This window comes from Lethenteron reissneri, chromosome 50, assembly GCF_015708825.2.
Source record: "Lethenteron reissneri isolate LAM-NWPU_2019-01 chromosome 50, ASM1570882v1, whole genome shotgun sequence".
NCBI classification, from domain to species: domain Eukaryota; kingdom Metazoa; phylum Chordata; class Hyperoartia; order Petromyzontiformes; family Petromyzontidae; genus Lethenteron; species Lethenteron reissneri.
Genome location: NC_083828.1, coordinates 5,038,307 through 5,056,209, shown reverse-complemented (window position 1 = coordinate 5,056,209; position 17,903 = coordinate 5,038,307). Strand labels below are relative to the sequence as shown.

At 48.8% G+C, this 17,903-nt stretch overlaps 1 pseudogene; it reads right to left on the bottom strand.

Annotated features, from left to right (window-relative positions):
- Positions 1-28: 28 nt before the first annotated feature.
- The window catches only part of LOC133355000 (nuclear receptor subfamily 2 group F member 1-B-like), a 33,060-nt pseudogene continuing 15,185 nt past the window's right edge, over positions 29-17,903 (bottom strand).

Below are 17,903 nucleotides of genomic sequence, written 5' to 3'. Positions count from 1 at the left end.
CCTTTACCCAGCATGGATTGCCCACGGCTGATGTTCATGATGACATCGGTGTTACTGCTGCTGATAAATAAATGATGATGTAATGCCGTTGGTCCTGCTGATGAACATATGATCATGATGTAGTGGTTAGATACAGAGATTATGATTTGATAATTATAATTATTATTATGGCAATGCTGCTGCTGATGATGATGATGGAAAGTGCATATTGCTACAGCTACTGCAGCTACTAATCATGCCAACAATGGCCACAACCAACTCAACACATCACTCCCCGACCGTCACCACCATCATCATCACCGTGCATCGTACACCACTCCCCATGAATCACCACCACCACCACCACCACCACCGCACTTTGCATCCTCCTCCGCTGCTCTCGCCCAGTGCCAGGGATTCATTTCAGCCGGCGTCCACCCGGCTTTGCAACCCGACTCCCGCTCTAGGGCAAGCACCGCATCCTTCTCTCCCACGGTGGCCACGGCTACTCCAAGGACGCGTCAACCGCTCCGATCGACGCAGCGACCCGGCAAGCATTCCCCGCACCCGGCAACTCCAAATCCATCGTACTTCTCGCTCCGGGCGGGTGGGGGAAATGAAATCCGCACCCCGCGTCGCCGCGACCACCGTCACCGTCACTGTATGGACATGTATGGCCAGTTGAAGCTGCTTCCCGACAGCAGCATGTCGCGAATGAGCGTCTCGATGGGCGTCTTGCCGACGAGCCGTACGAAGAAGAGCTGCTCGATGACTGCGGAGGAGACGGTGCGCAGCGAGGGCAGGCGCAGCAGCAGCTTGCCGAAGCGCGTGGGCTGGCTGGGGTACTGCGTGCGCACGTACTCCTCGAGCGCGCACTGAGACTTTCTCCTGCAGAGACTCGACGTGCGCCGGGTCGCGAGAGGCCGCACGCGTCTGACGGGACCGGGGGGGGGGGGTGGGGACGGACGGACAGAGAGAGATTGAATTTCTAGATTTGAAGCTTTCGTGACTGCAAGGATTCATATTCTTAGGTTTGTTTCGGTAAAGGTCACGTGGGTAAAAATTTAAATTGATAAAAGTAAAATAAAATTATTTTTATTTACTTTTATGAATTTTAATTTTAAATTATAAAAGTAAAATAAAATAAAATGTATTTTATTTTACTTTTATGAATTTTTATTTTAAATTAATAAAAGTAAAATAAAAATAAAATTATTTTATTTTACTTTTATGAATTTTAATTTTTACCTACGTCGACTTTACCGAAAAAACCTAAGAATATAGAGATTTTATCGTAACTGTTCTAAACACGTAGGCTTTCGCGGCCCATGTCATCCATTTGACAGCGGGTTTTTTTGGGGGGAGTTAGAGCGTGTAAATGTAATCACCTTACTAATGTCTTTGTCGGGTGGTGGCGGGTTTAAAGACACACGCAGAACGGCCCGCGGAAGGAGACATTAGAGAGCTCCCGCCGAGATCCCCTCAAGTGACCTCAGCTCCACGCGCAGCAAGGAGCAACGCGGGAGCTGGTCCCTCATCGATTTTACCCAGACGCCAGACACACAGAGAACTGTGCGGAGGCCGATAGACTACGCCGAGACCTAGAGACCCACAGACCAACTTAGAGACCCATAGCCTCAGACAGAGTTGTGATCAGAGATCGCAAACCGGTGTACCCTATACACCGTACCCTAACACCTACCCAGCTACCCGTACCCGGCCGGGTACAGGTACGGGTACCCGTTTGCGACCCTGGTGCGGCCGGGTACGGGTAGACCGTGAGTCACTGGTGAGTAACTGTTTGTCACTCATTTCCCAACGTCTTGTCTCTACTCACAATTCAAGTTCCTAGAATCAACCCACCCGCACCTGCAACATGGCCTCATCCCAGAGGTTGCAATCAGGTACCCGATACCCGGCCGTGGTACGGGTACGGCCGGGTAATGGGTACGGTTACCCGTTTGCGACCCTGGTGCGGCCGGGTACGGTAGACCGTGAGTCACTGGTGAGTAACTGTTTGTCACTCATTTCCCAACGTCTTGTCCTCTTCTAACAATTCAAGTTCCTAGAATCAACCCACCCGCGCCTGCAACATGGCTTCATCCCAGAGGTCGCAATCAGGTACCCATACCCGTACCCTACCTGTACCCTGCCGGGTACGGATAGGGTACGGGTACGGACGGGTACGGGTACGGGTACCCGTTTGCGACCCTGGTGCGGCCGGGTACGGGTAAGCAATCAAAACCCGTTTGCGACCTCTGGTTGTGATTAATACCGGGTTCTCCAGCGTAGCCACCTTTGTCTCTCCAGTGCTGACGTTTACACGTCGAACAAGATGCATTTTTAAGGCTGAGTCAACCTACAGATGGCCCGGGACCAGTTCTGAAATCGCTTGCCCACTGGTGGTAGCCGTTGCCGGGAATCAAACTCAATTATAACGCGGTGCGCTAACCGCTGCGCCACCGCTCCTCACATACGTACACGCATTCTCCCTCTCACAAACACACGTGCAGTCTCTCTCTCTCTAACGTTCTCGCTCTCACACATGCACTGTCTCCCACAGCCAAAGACAAAGATCCCCCCGTATAGCCTTAACAGGCTGTTGGGGCAAGTGCTGTTAGCGAACACCTATGAAGGCCGGCACGGCGCACGAGGGGGGTGGGTGACCAGCACCCGCTACTCATTTTGAGGCTGAGTCGACCTAGCCGAGGCCCATGACCGGTTCAGATAATCGCCACTGGTGTTGGCCGTGAGCGTGTCGCTGGGGTACGCGGCCCAGGGCACTAACCACCGCCCCCCCTACACTCTGTCCCACGCACACACGCACGCAGATGCATCTTTCTCTCTCTCTCACACACACACAGAGGATCCATTCTCTCGCACACAAACACAATAAAGCACCCTTTGCACGTTCAAGCCGGTCAATAGAATCTCCCCCCCCCACCACCAACACAACCACCACCGCCGTTTAGTCGTCGCTGTTCCACAGCTCCGATCCATCGATCGTTTAAGCGACCGCCCACACTCGTTGGTGTGTTCACTGTGTTCATTCATCGACTGCCTGTCCGCAGCCACTCCCAATCCACAAGCACGTCAGCACTTGGCTCACGCCGCTGTAAACTCACACCACCACCACAAATACACTCATACCAACACCACCAATACACTCACACCAACACCACCACAATACACTCACCAACACCACCACCAACACAATACACTAACAACACCACCAACACCACAAATACACTCACACCAACAACCACCACCAACACCAATACACGTAACAACACCACCACAACACTACACTCACACCCACCACACACAATACACTCACACCAACACCACCACAACACCAATACACAACAACACCACCACCACCAATACACTCACACCACCACCACCACAAATACACTCACACCACCACCACCACCAATACACTCACACCACCACCACAAAATCACACTCACACCACCACCACCACAAATCACTCACACCAACACCACCACAAATACACTCACACCAACCACCACAAATACACTCCACCAACACCACCACCACCAAATACACTCACACCAACACCACCACCACAAATACACTCACACCACCACCACCAATACACTCACACCAACACCTCCACCAATACACTCACCACCAAACAACCGCCACCAATACACTCATACCAACACCACCACCAATACACTCACACCAACACCACCCCCATACACTCACACCACCACCACCAATACACTCACACCACCACCACCAATACACTCACACCACCACCAATACACTCACCACCACCCCAATACACTCACACAACACCACCACAAATACACTCACACCAACACCACCAATACCTCACACCACCACCACAAATACACTCACACCCACACCACCACCAATACACTCACACCAACCCCACCACCAATACACTCACACCACCCACCACACAGGGACAAGTGTTGTTAGCAAGCACCTACGAAGGCTGACACGGTACATGTGGTGGGTAGTCAGCACTACACCCGGCCGCCTTTGTCTCCCCCTGTGCTGAAGCACCACAACAGGTACTCGTTTAGGGCCAAGACTGAAACAGACATCACTCGTCACCGAGTTCACAGCTGAGTGTGCTCACCATTGCGGCAACCACTTCCCACGCAGAGACATAAACAAAGCCAAAGCACCACAGAAATATATAATCTTATAGACCATCGAGACAAGTGCTGTCAGCGAGCGCCTATTAAGTACGACCTGTACAATAAACAAACTAAATAAAAGATAAAATAAATCCTAAAAATTATTGAAATAATAATAGAAAAATAAAATTATTTTACGCTGCCAAGCTTGTTGGTGCTCATTCGGACGCTGTCTTTCCGACAGCCCTGTTCTCACCAGAGGACGGCTGCTTGCGTTGTGGCCGAAACGTCGTGAGAATTGTATTTTATTATGTTTTATTTTGATTATTTCCCTACTACGTGACTTTACCGAAAGAACCAAGAAGAGGCGTATCGAGCAGCCCCCCCGGCGCGAGCTCACCGGACGTGAAGAGCACGATGGCTTTGAGGCAGCTGTACTCGGCCGAGTCGACGTGCAGCGCCTTGAGCTTCTCCACCTGCTCCTGGAAGATGCGGATGTGGTCATGAAGGCCACCACGCGCTCGGCCGGACATGGGCGACGCGTGGAGCCCAGCGGCGGCGAGCAGCGGCGCCACGTGTAGCCGGCATGGCGCACTGCGCCGCGTTCAGCACGAACAGCTCGCTCCACACGAGCCGTAGCAGCGCCACCTGGTCCCCTACCTGACGGCCGGGGTCACGCGCGGGGGGAGAGGGGGGGCAGTGGGGTCAGGGCCAGGCGAAGTGGGGAGCGGGGTGGCAGGGACGCAGATGACCTGGACACCATCTCATTAATTTGGAGTCTATAGAACTGGTTCCCAGCCTGATGGAGAACTCTAATTCTCAACCTGTGGCACGGTTGGGCCGTTGGGGGTCCCCGCGAGGCCCGTGGGAAGTGCTCCGTGGAAACGCGTGCAGATACGAATGTTGTTCAAAGATTACCGTAATTTTTGTTACTGCCCATCACACAGCTATTTGGTTCGTCGATAATATTCGTGAAAAAGCATTATTTTTTGCGCCTGGTGCAGAGTTGTTTTGATTGTGAATCAAAGATGTACAGGTGCGTGGTGATCCGCTAACAATTGTTGGGGGTTGACATTGGCCCGCGAGTGCAGAAAGGTCGGGAACCACTGCCCTAGAGACCATGAGTTATCTCGGTACGCCATTACAATCTGGAGAATTCAATGTGGTATCGAGGCACTTTGTGGAGAGGCTGGAGACCCCTCCCCCCTGGCAATCGATGCGGAGACCCCCGTGAACAACCTCCCGAAAACTCCGTCGGGCGTGACCCGATCCGCACAAACTCTAAACTAAACTATAAACTATTTACATTTTTGACTGAAAGCTTTCGTGACTGCAGGAATTCATATTCTTTGGGTCTTTCGGTAAAGCCATGTAGATAGAAAAAAAAAATTATCACGATGTTTCGAGGCAGCTTTCTTGCTATATTTTGTCACCTGATGACGATTGTTTGTGTTGCGATCGAAATGTCGTGATAATTTTATTATAATTTTTTCTATCTACGTGGCTTTACCAAAAGACCCAAAGAATATGAACTATTTTTTATTTGTACCAGGTAAGGGCCCACTGAGCTATGTAGCTCTTTTTCAGAAGTGACCTGGCCACAAATGATAGCTCAACAAAGTGACTCATCACGTCGAAATGTCCATCAGCAGCTGATTACTTTAAACGCATGTCTCTAAACGTGGAGGGAAAACCGGAGGACTTGAATAAAAATCCACGCGACCACGGCGAGACAAGAGAAGCACGCAAACTCCAAATATACAGGATGCGTCGGGGGGGGGGTCGGGATCGAAGCCACGACCTCCTGTACACCAGGCGAGGCAGTTAACATCTCTAGATTTGAAGCTTTCGTGACTGCAATGATTCATACTCTTAGTTCTTTCGGTAAAGTCACGTAGGTAAAAAATTACATTTAAATTAATTTAAAAAAAATTAGTCTTTTATTTTTTATTAATTTAATTTCATTTTTTACCTACGTGACTTTACCGAAAGAACTAAGAGTATACTAATAGGGGTTTTCCCCTTTTTTTCTGGCAACAAAACTGACACCTTTTGCAAGGAATCATGCTTACATTAACCACAATAGTTGCAGTCAAATGCAAACAAAAAACAATACTCTGATAATTTATGCATTGTCCTTGAAACTGATTGGTCCACACCAGAGACAGCTTTCTTTGGAGCCTAGTCTCATATGGCGTTCGACCAGATGACGCCAAAAGGCGCACAGTTTAAAGACAACGCACTACCAGAGTAATGAGAGCTCGGGGTGAGCAGCATTGTCAAAGACAATGCATAAATTATCAGATTATTGTTTTTTGTTTGCATTTGACTGCAAGTATTGTGGTTAATGTAAGCGTGATTCCTTGCAAAAGTATCAGTTTTGTTGCCAGAAAAAAGGGGAAAACCCCTATTAGTATATTTTGGTACTGGCAAAGGAGATCCCATGATGATGAACTAAGAGTATAGTTAACGTGTCGCCCCCACGATGGCGATATCGAAGCCCCCGCCCCCGCTGACCTGTAGTTCGGGGAAGAAGGGAATGTTCCGGGCCCACTCGACGGCGCTGAAGAGGAGCCGTGCGGCGAGCTCGCAGATGTTCTCGATGCCCATCAGGTTGTTGGGCTGCATGCACTGGCTGCCGTAGCGCGACGTGGGGTAGGGCTCGGCGCGCAGCAGCAGCGACACGTAGCCCGACAGGTACGAGGCGGCGTGGCCCCCGCCGCCGTTCAGCAGGGGGTCCCCGCCGTTGGGCTGCAGCGCGTACGCGCCGCCCGGAGCCGCCGGGTGCTGCATCGACGAAGGCATGCGTCCCCGTTGCACCGCTGCGTTGGGAGATTTTTGGGGGGTGAGAAGAGAGGGGGTCAGAGGTGGAAACGCGTGTAAGAGCAGTGTCCTTCACTCAGAGGAAGAGAGTCACTTTCGCCGAAGAGACATCGTCAGCGTGATGGCCATCACGCCGTTTGAAAGCATTGAGGTTTGACAGCCACGATGATGGGGGGGTGGGTGGGTGGGGGGCGGGTTGTTTTCACGTTCGCGTATTGTCAGGGGCTGCACGTCAGGGGGCCGTAGTGAAGGCCGCCAGTGGCCGGCGGGCCTTGCGGCGAGGGACACCGGTGTGCTGTAGTTACCCCGGTGTGCAGTAGTTACCCCGGGTGCAGTAGTTACCCCGGTGTGCAGAAGTTACCCCGGTGTGCTGTAGTTACCCCGGTTCACGTCGGGGATGCGTTCGTGAAAGGCACAAAGACGAACGTCGAAACGACGTAGACACCGAAGCGATTTGCCGGCGAGGCGGCAGAGGTCGCAAACGGGTTTTGATTCCTTACCCGTACGTGTACCCGGCCGCACCAGGGTCGCAAACGGGTACCCGTACCCGTACCCGGCCGGGTACGGGTATCTGGTACCTGATTGCGACCTCTGGGATGAAGCCATGTTGCAGGCGTAGGTGGGTTGATTCTAGGAACTTGAATTGTGAGAAGAAACAAGACGTTGGGAAATGAGTGACAAACGGTGACTCACCAGTGACTCACGGTCTACCCGTACCCGTACCCGGCCGTACCAGGGTCGCAAACGGGTACCCGTACCCGGCCGGGTACGGGTAGCCGGGTATCGGGTAGGGTACGGGTATCGGGTACCCGGTTGCGACCTCTGCTAGGCGGTGTTTGGGGACGAAGGCTGAGAGGTGATGGATAACGAGAGACGAACGGACGACGCCGTCGATGATGTCAAGCGTTGGGGCCTTGAGGCGACGCCTCAATTAAGTGGCGACGTGTCTGCGAAACGACGTGAATTGGGGAGGGAGATGTCAATCGGGGTATTACTGAACCACAGACAAAGTCACTCATCGTGACAAATGTACCGTGCCACCCCTGTCTGGGTTTGACAGTCCAGAAATGGGCACCTGAGTCCTGGTGGCAGGAATTTTTACCGAGATCTTCTCGACAGACCTGTTCTTCACCTGAGGACGGCTGCTTGCGTTGTGGCCGAAACGTCGTGAGAATTGTTTTATTATGTTTTATTTGTATTATTTTATTATTTCCATTTTACGTGACTTTACCGAAAGAACCAAGAAGACGAGATCTGTGGTTGAACTTTATTACGTGTCGGTAAAGCTGCAGTTTATATTTGGATATAGACTGAGAAACATCGCCGGCTAAAAAAAGTCTGGGTTTTGGCTGTGCAAAAATGTGAAACGGGGGGGGGGGGGGGGGGCATTCTCATGTAAATGTCTTCACTAATTGCGGTAAAAGACTGAATGTCGAGTTTGCAAGCCAGAATATCCCAGGTGTCCAATGACGGCAAATACATAACGACCACGTACACAGTTTAACATCTATAACTTAATATGTGCACGCATTTATATAGCTGTCAACCCATACAATTTACCCGTTTTCTTTTACAGGGAAATTGAGTTTTCAGGTCCATACGGCGTACAGCCGTTTTCAATACGGGCAATTTTTTTTCCTATTTGTTTGCGTTTCTCCCTTGTGGTGGGACTTTGTCGGATGAACGTTGATATTTCTAAGGGGCACGGGTTGATCAATAAAGGTCTGAATTGGTCCGTGATAAGATACGCACTGATAAGGGGTTGACGGGTATGAATACATAACGACCTCGTACACAGTTCAACATCTATAACTTAATATGTGCACGCATTTATAAGACGAACATGGCAACCAGTGGACCGACACACATTGTCAAATTACCCCGTTCATTGTCCTATCAGTGTTGTGTTCCTTCTCAGTAACTTCATCTAGGCGTGCGTTGCGTTGATCGATTTTAATTATCGACTGTTATCTTCCCGTCGCCGTGTTTTTATTAATTCAGCTTCGTGTTCTTGATTTTTCGGTAAAGTCATGTAGAATGGAAATAATAAAATAATAAAAATAAAACATAATAATACAATTCTCACGACGTTTCGGCCACAACGCAAGCAGCCATCCTCAGGTGGAGAACAGGTCTGTCGGGAAGACTTCTTCACCTGAGGATGGCTGCTTGCGTTGTGGCCGAAACGTCGTGAGAATTATTTTATTATGTTATATTTTTATTATTTTATTATTTCCATTCTACGTGACTTTACCGAAAGAACCAAGCAGATGAATCCCTGCAGTCACGAAAGCTTCAAATCGAAATTCAGCTTCGTGTTGTTGCACTTTAGCAATCATGCACCGTCGTACACTCAGCTTAAGTTACATTGCGTTCTGTTGCGCCACAAACGAATAACATTATACGACGGTACAATCAGTTTGGTCACAGGCACCCCCCACCCCTCCCGAGCATGGAACCTCCCCGTTTACCCGGGGGGGGTCCAAGCCGGCCTTGGTTGTGCCCGGGTCGCCGAGGCGAGAGAAGGGAGCCCCGAATGGGCTGGTGGGAGAGGGATGGGTCTGGTCTCCCAGCTGTCTCATAATTAAGATTTTTAATAGCTCGCTAACGAGCAACTATGTTTGCAACAACAACAAACCACGCGCAACAGAGTGGCTTTGTTTTAAGAACGGGAAGTCGCGCAACGTTGGAGTGTTCACTCACAAGCTGTGTAGTGCCTCTGTGTGTGTATCAAGGTGCCCATCAATGAGTGGAAGGAAACATTTTACAGATGTTGATGAGCAGTTTTGATTAGTTTAAAACGTAGGCTTTCGCGACCAATATTATTCATAATCAACGTTGTTGGGTTTAGATCGCGTTATTTATAAATGTGTCGTAACCCTCCACCACCCGACACGGCCAATCAGCAAAAAAGTGTCACGTTGACAAAAGACAAATAGTTCACTGCTTTAGCCCACCGGTGTGTTGAAGCGTGAAACCACAACATTTATTAATTGGCTTTGCAGGGTTTGTCACGATATATCGACGCGACCATATCTCGTGCGAAATAAGATCATCGGTATTCCTTCACATTGACCGTTTCGCAAGTTGTCATGATTTCGTGATAACGTAACATATTTCTTCAGTGTTTTATTTCCTGACAATAAAACAGCTTTCACTGAAACAAACTCTATAATTCTAGTTGTAAATCAATCACTAGTTTCCATTCAATGTATCCTTTGGCAAAATGGTTTGGCAGAAGTAATTGACGGGCATTGTGGTTACGTTTGATCCTCGCTCCGCGTAATCCCGACTGGATGATTTCCAGGTTAATTTTTTTGTTGAACTAAAAAAAAACTTAAACCATGACTTCTAGATTTGAAGCTTTCGTGACTGCAAGGATTCATATTCTTAGGTTTTTTTTCAGTAAAGTCACGTAGGTAAAAAATGTAAATTAATAAAAAGTAAAATAAAATAAAAATCGCGACGTTTCGGAGGCAACACAAGCTTCCGTCTTCAGGTGGAACAGTCACAGCACGATAGCTGTATCAAGTGAATACAGCTATTGATACAGCTATCGTGCTGTGACTGTTCCACCTGAAGACGGAAGCTTGTGTTGCCTCCGAAACGTCGTGATTTTTATTTTATATTTATTTTTTATTTTACTTTTTATTAATTTAATTTTTTTTACCTACGTGACTTTACCGAAAAAAAACCTAAGAATATGAATCATTGCAGTCACGAAAGCTTCAAATCTAGAAGTCATGGTTTAAGTTTTTTTTAGTTCAACAAAAAAAACCTAAGAATATTTAAACCATGACGCCAGCACACATTAATGGCAAACTCTTGCGCCATCGCGTCACGGGATCTTTAACATCCACTTGTGAAGCAGCAGCAGCGGCAGCAGCAGCAGCAGCAGCAGGCGCGTGTCCACGATGTTAATGCCCACGAGTGGCGAGTGCGACCGACCAAGAGGCATCTCAGCTGCCGACGTCCAGAGCCTGAAGATTTCCAGCAGCCCCCTGGCAGTTGACGTATCGGCCCGGAAAGGAAACCGCATTGAAGCATTGAAAGAACCCCCCCCCCGCCCCATTCACCATTACTCATGATGACCTAACGGCAAAAATGAGTGTGAGCACGCCCGACCTTGTCACATCTCATGGGGCTAAGCAGGCCTGGAGCCTGGTTGGTAGTCAGACGGATGACCTCCAGTGTGTTGTATGTGTGGGGTGAGATGTTAACTACCTCGCCTGGTACGTAGAAGGTCGTGGTTTCGATCCTGACCCTGACGCCTGCTGTATATTTGGAGTGTGCGTGTCTCTCTCCCTCTCTCTCTCTCTCCACGTGGTCGCGTGGATGTTTCTCAGGGTTTCCCCCTCCACATTTAGAATCAACATTCATTTCGAGTATTTGGCTGATGTGAATTTCCACGTGATTTGTTGAACTATCATTTGTGGCCAGGTCGCTTCTAAGAAAAAAAAAAACGATTATAGCTTACCTGCTAAAATAAAAAGTTTAGTTTAGTTTAGAGAAGTGGTCACGAAATGTCAGTGATCCTGAATGCGACCTCGTCACATCTCATGGGGCTAAGCAGGTGGTCTGGAGCGTCGTCGTATGGATGACCACCAGCGTGTTTGTAGGTGTCTTGAGGTGTGGTCTGTTGACATCAGTGCCGAGTGTCAGCCCCTCGTGTAGAGAGAACAGCGCGGTGGTGGGGTCGTCTCCGGGTCCGCTCTGGTCCCCTCTGCCATGTGAAGCCAACAAAACTCTCAATAATGGTTCTCAATAATGGTATTGACCCAACTGGCAGGACCCTATTGTATCTGATCAAATGGAGTACAGTATACACACACAACTGCACATCATTGGCGTACATCAGATGTACATTCACTACAAGAACAAAGATTCCCGCATAGCTCTAACAGACGTTTGGGGCAAGTGCTGGGTGGCCAACGCCACGAAGGGCCGCCTTTGTCTCCCCAGGGATTCATCTTCTTGGTTCTTTCGGTAAAGTCACGTAGAAGGGAAATAATAAAATAATTAAAACAGTTCATTGAACAGTTCATTCAACAGTTCATTGAACAGTTCATTCAGACGCTGTCTTTCCGACAGCCCTGTTTTTCACCTGAGGACGGCTGCTTGCATTGTGGCCGAAACGTCGTGAGAATTGTATTTTATTATGTTTTATTTTTATTATTTTATTATTTCCCTTCTCTTCGTGACTTTACCGAAAGAACCAAGAAGATGAATCCCTGCAGTCACGAAAGCTTTAAATCGAAATGGCAGGGCCCTCTTGCCAAATAGCTTTGAGACTCGATGAGGCCTTCAAACACAAGTAAGGCCTTATCCACTAACCTTTTTTGACCCTACTGGACATCTGTAAAAATAAAAAGAACTTCATAGCTCATCGGATTCCTCCAGTATAAAGATGCTGATGATCCTGAGCTGTCAATATGATGTCTCTATATTGCTTCTGCTCTCTGACCCACGTGTCCCGTTCCCTCCTCAAGCCCGTCTCTCGGTGAAATTCCCAGTGTGCATCTATCTCTCTCTCTCTCTCTTGGTGATTCTTTTATTTGACGATTTCATTTTTATTTCGTGCTGGAAGAGAACCTTCTTTGGTAGATGTATTTATTATTGATTATTATTCACAACGCGCCAAAGCGGCGTGTGATGAATTATGTAGGGAGCGCTCTCTTGCAAAAAGGGACACGTGCCTGGTGCCTGGGCTGTACGTGGTGAGTTAAAGCAGCCGGTCACGTTATATAATTGTACTTTTAAATCAGTTCATTCCTTCTGTATATATATATTTTATTTTTGCTACTCAATGCCTATGAACGCTGCCGTAAGCACCTAATTGGACCTGTGACCCAGAGGGCACCAGTTCAATTCCACCTCTCGGCTCGGGAGCTAAGCAATGGGGGGTTTAAAAAAATTATCTGTCCACCCAACACTTTAAAAAGAGTACAGCCACAGTTAGACTACGATCAACAACAGCCTCAGCAGCACACCACGCTTTCCCACCTGATGACGGACGCTTGTGTTGCGCCCGAAACGTCGTCATTTATTTGATTTTCTACCCACGTGACTTTACCGAAAGAACCAAAGAGTATGGATTCCTGCAGTCACGAAAGCTTCAAATCAAGATGTGGTCAACAGGTTGCGTGTGGCGGGGAACAGTGTGGGTCACTCCCACTTCTTCCAAGACGTGTCAATTGGCCAAACTGCCCTCTGGAGTTCGCTCGAGATGGATGGAAGACCCGTCTGCCAGCAGTGGCACGAGAATTCAATTGCATCGCTGTGCCTTTGCCTTGACGACGTGTTCTCAGTGTTCATGACTAACAATTACAGGACTCCACTCACTCGTCACATTCCTTAGGCGACGAAGCTTCGCAGTGTGTCAAAAGTGCAATTTTTCAACTACAATTACCGTATAAAATTTCGATTTCAATCTTTTGTGACTGCAGGGATTCATCTTCTTGGTTCTTTCGGTAAAGTCACGTAGAATGGAAATAATAAAATAAAAATAATAAACTATTTAAATAGTCGCTCCAAGCCTGGGGTTTGTCATTCAGACTCTGTCTTCTCGACAGACCTGTTCTTCACCGGAGGACGGCTGCTTGCGTTGTGGCCGAAACGTCGTGAGAATTATTTTATTATGTTTTATTTTTATTATTTTATTATTTCCCTTCTACGTGACTTTACCGAAAGAACCAAGAAGATGAATTACCGTATTCTCCACATTATGGGACGCATTTTTTCCCTTCGGTATTTTCATGAATTTATACATTTAAAGACGATATGAGATTTATATTAATTATGTACACTACGCGACACCCTTACACACGTTACTTATGCAATGAACTCATAAATAAAAGACACGTGTAAAAACGTATTTATATAAAGCGTATTCTCCTGATTGTAAGACGCACTTTTCCCAACACGTACAGTATTTGAAAACAAGATTTGGTGGCGCGTCACATAATCCGATGCACGTGTGCGTTATACTCATTAATATACCTTTATTGACATTGGGCACAATGTTTTGGGTGCCTTTTTACTTTTTCAAATGGGGTTTATGCTCCTGAGAATACGGTAGAAAGCCAGTCAACATCGCCATACTCTTCCTCTGCTCTGACGAAGGACCATTGCCCGAAACGTCAACCTATTGTGTGCGTTGCAAGGTGAGTTTAACGAGGAAGGGACGTGTTTCGCTTATGCAAATAAACAGTCGACTAAATACATAACTTGAGTTTATCAAGCCACTGCTGGATTGATTAAGAGACACTTCGTGCCGTTTTCGGCCACAGGAGTTGTTTGACCATACTTCCCCACCGGGCTCGTAGCGTAGTGCGCTAACCACTGCACCACCCCTCCATGCCTCGCACGTGTGTATACGACGTGATTTACATTCACTGCAAACGTGCACACACACACATGCATGGCGTACATCCAAAACACAACAATCCCGTGTACAACCACGCTCGACCGTCTTTGTCTCCCCAGTGCTGATAATTATCGCTCGCCACTGATGGTAGCCGTGGTCGGGAATCGAACTCGTGTGGCCGGGTTCGCGGCGCATTGCGCTAACCACTGCATCCCCCGCTCCCCACGTACACACACAACACATACACACCACGTACACACACATACACACACACCACGTACACACACACCACGTACACATCACACACCACGTACACAACACACACACACAACGTACACAACACATACACACCACGTACACAACACACACACACCACGTACACACACACCACGTACACAGCACAAACACACCACGTACACACACCACACCACGTGCGTATACAGCACACACACCACGTACACAACACACACCACGTACACAACACACACCACGTACACAACACACACACCACGTACACAACACACACCACGTACACAACACACACACACCACGTACACAACACACACACACCACGTACACAACACATACACACCACGTACACAACACACACACACCACGTACACAACACACACCACGTACACACACCACGTACACAACACACACACACCACGTACACACACACACCACGTACACAACACACACCACGTACACAACACACACACACACGTACACACACACACACACACACACACCACGTACACAACACACACACACCACGTACACAACACACACACACCACGTATACAACACACACACTACGTACACACACACACACCACGTACACACACACCACGTGCGTATACAGCACACACACCACGTACACAACACACACACCACGTACACAACACACACACAGACGTACACAACACACACACCACGTGCGTACACACACACACCACGTACACAACACACCACCGTACACAACACACACCACGTACACACACACACCACGTACAACACACACACCACGTACACACACACACCACGTACACACACACACCACGTACACAAACACACACCACGTACACAACACACACACACCACGTACACAACACACACACACACCACGTACACAACACACACACACACGTACACAACACACACACCACGTACACAACACACACACCACGTACACAACACACACACCACGTACACACACACACCACGTACACAACACACACACACCACGTACACAACACACACACACCACGTACACACACACACACACCACGTACACACACACACACACACCACGTACACACACACACCACGTACACAACACACACACCACGTACACAACACACACACCGCGTACACACACACACCCCACGTACACAGCACACACCCCACGTACACACCACGTACACAGCACACACACCACGTACACACACACACCACGTACACACACACACACCACGTACACACACACCACGTACACAACACACCACGTACACAACACACACACACCACGTACACACACACACACCACGTACACACACACACACCACGTCCACAACACACACACCACGTACGTACACACACACACCACGTACACACACACACCACGTAGATACACAAACATACTGTACACATGGATTCCGTATGAACAAATCCGCACAAGCGCGCATATAAACACCTACAAAGACAAAGATCCCCCGTGTAGCCTTTAACAGACTGCTTGGGCAAGTGCTGTTAGCGAGCAGTACCTATGAAGGCCGGCACGGCACACGAGGGGGTGGGTGGCCAGCACCACGCCCGACCGCCTTTGTCTCACTAAGTGGCGATTTTTACACGCCGCACCAGCTACTCATTTGGGGCTGAGTCGACCTAGGGGTGAACCAGGATCGGTTCAGAAAATCGTCACCGTGATCGGGAATAGAACTCGGGTGGCCGGGGTCGTAGAGCAGCGTAGCGCTAACCGCTCCACCACCGCTCCCCATATACACGTATGCACCACCAAACACACACATACACGCATGTACTCACACGTACAAATACATAGTCTAGTACTGTACATGAAATAAACAGTATATACACAACTATATAAAATATAACACCCACCAAACCCCACGCATTTACTATGCAGCACAAATACAAAGATCACCCGCACAGCCTCAACAGACATTTGGTCAAGTGCTCTCAACGATCACCTACGACGGCGAACACGGCACTCAACTCCCGGCCGCCTTTGTCTCCCCACCGAACCGGGCACTCATTTTAAAGGCTCAGGACCGATTGGAATAATCGCCACTCATATCGGTCGCGAGTGGGATTCGAACTCGTAGCGCGGTGCGCTAACCGCAGCGCCACCGCTCCCCGCACCCATGCAACAAAAGCGCACCCTCATTGCGTCTGTATGTTATATGTATACACACGACACACATGCATGCATATAACACACGTGTAATTTAAATGCATGTTCATGTCATTGTGTATACGAGTACGTGTTGCGTAGTATACGTAACAATATATTGTGATATGAATGTACGTACAGCCCTTTGTTGATGAAGGCTTCCCAATTGCTCGGTCAGGTTAAGGGGGTTTGTTTGACCATACTTCACCACTTCTGGTTCGTGCGGTTTTAGTGAAATTTGGGTTGGTTGGTGATGGGATACAACTCGCCACTGACGTTAGCCGTGACCGGCAATCGAATCAAGTCTCTGGATTCCCGGCTCACGACTACGTATGCACGTGCCGTATATATGTACGAAACGCAGTATATTGAGTGCAATCAATACTTTTTAAACAGCAGTAATAACACGCAAGCGGACTGGTGGAAATTCCACATTCGCACGGCGAGCGAAAACCGACAGATCCACCGCCGTTGACTTCCCGCAAAAGTAGTACCTATTTTATCGACCCCATTTGGAGTGACGACGATGATGGGCTGAGTCAACCGGCATTTCACGACGAGCGAGCGAGTCTTGAGTTTTTGTTCACGACAGTCTATATAGATACTGTCACGAGTAACCGGCATATAAGGTGTGTGATGTTCGCTTTCTATTGGCTCTAACGTCATCACAACTCCGCACGGGTTGGAGAATTACTCGGTCCGCCGTCGATGGCCGGTGGTGGTAGGGGGGGGGATGGAGCCTCGGTGGCGTTTGTTGGACGCGGCATCAGTGAGGCTCCGGGCTGAGGCTGCCCGCTCCGTAACGCGCCCAGCCCCCCACGTGGTTCCACGCGCACACACGGGGGTCGTGGTGGGGGTGGTGTTGGTGGTGGGGGGGCTCTCACCACCACGTTCCACATCAGTGGAGACGTCTCAGACCTCCACTCGCGACAAACGCCGTCAACTCTCCACTCGAATTCTAGATTTGAAGCTTTCGTGACCGCAAAGATTCATATACTCTTAGGTTTTTGATGCAGTAATTTTAGCTGTGACGGTCCCACCCGATGACGGAGACTTGTGTTGCCTCCGAAACGTCGTGATTTATTATTTTATTTTATTTCCATTATTACTTTGATTAACTTTTAATTTGATTTTTCTCCACTCAAAACTTGTGGAGCGTCTCGCGAGAAAGCGACGTCGCGCTCTG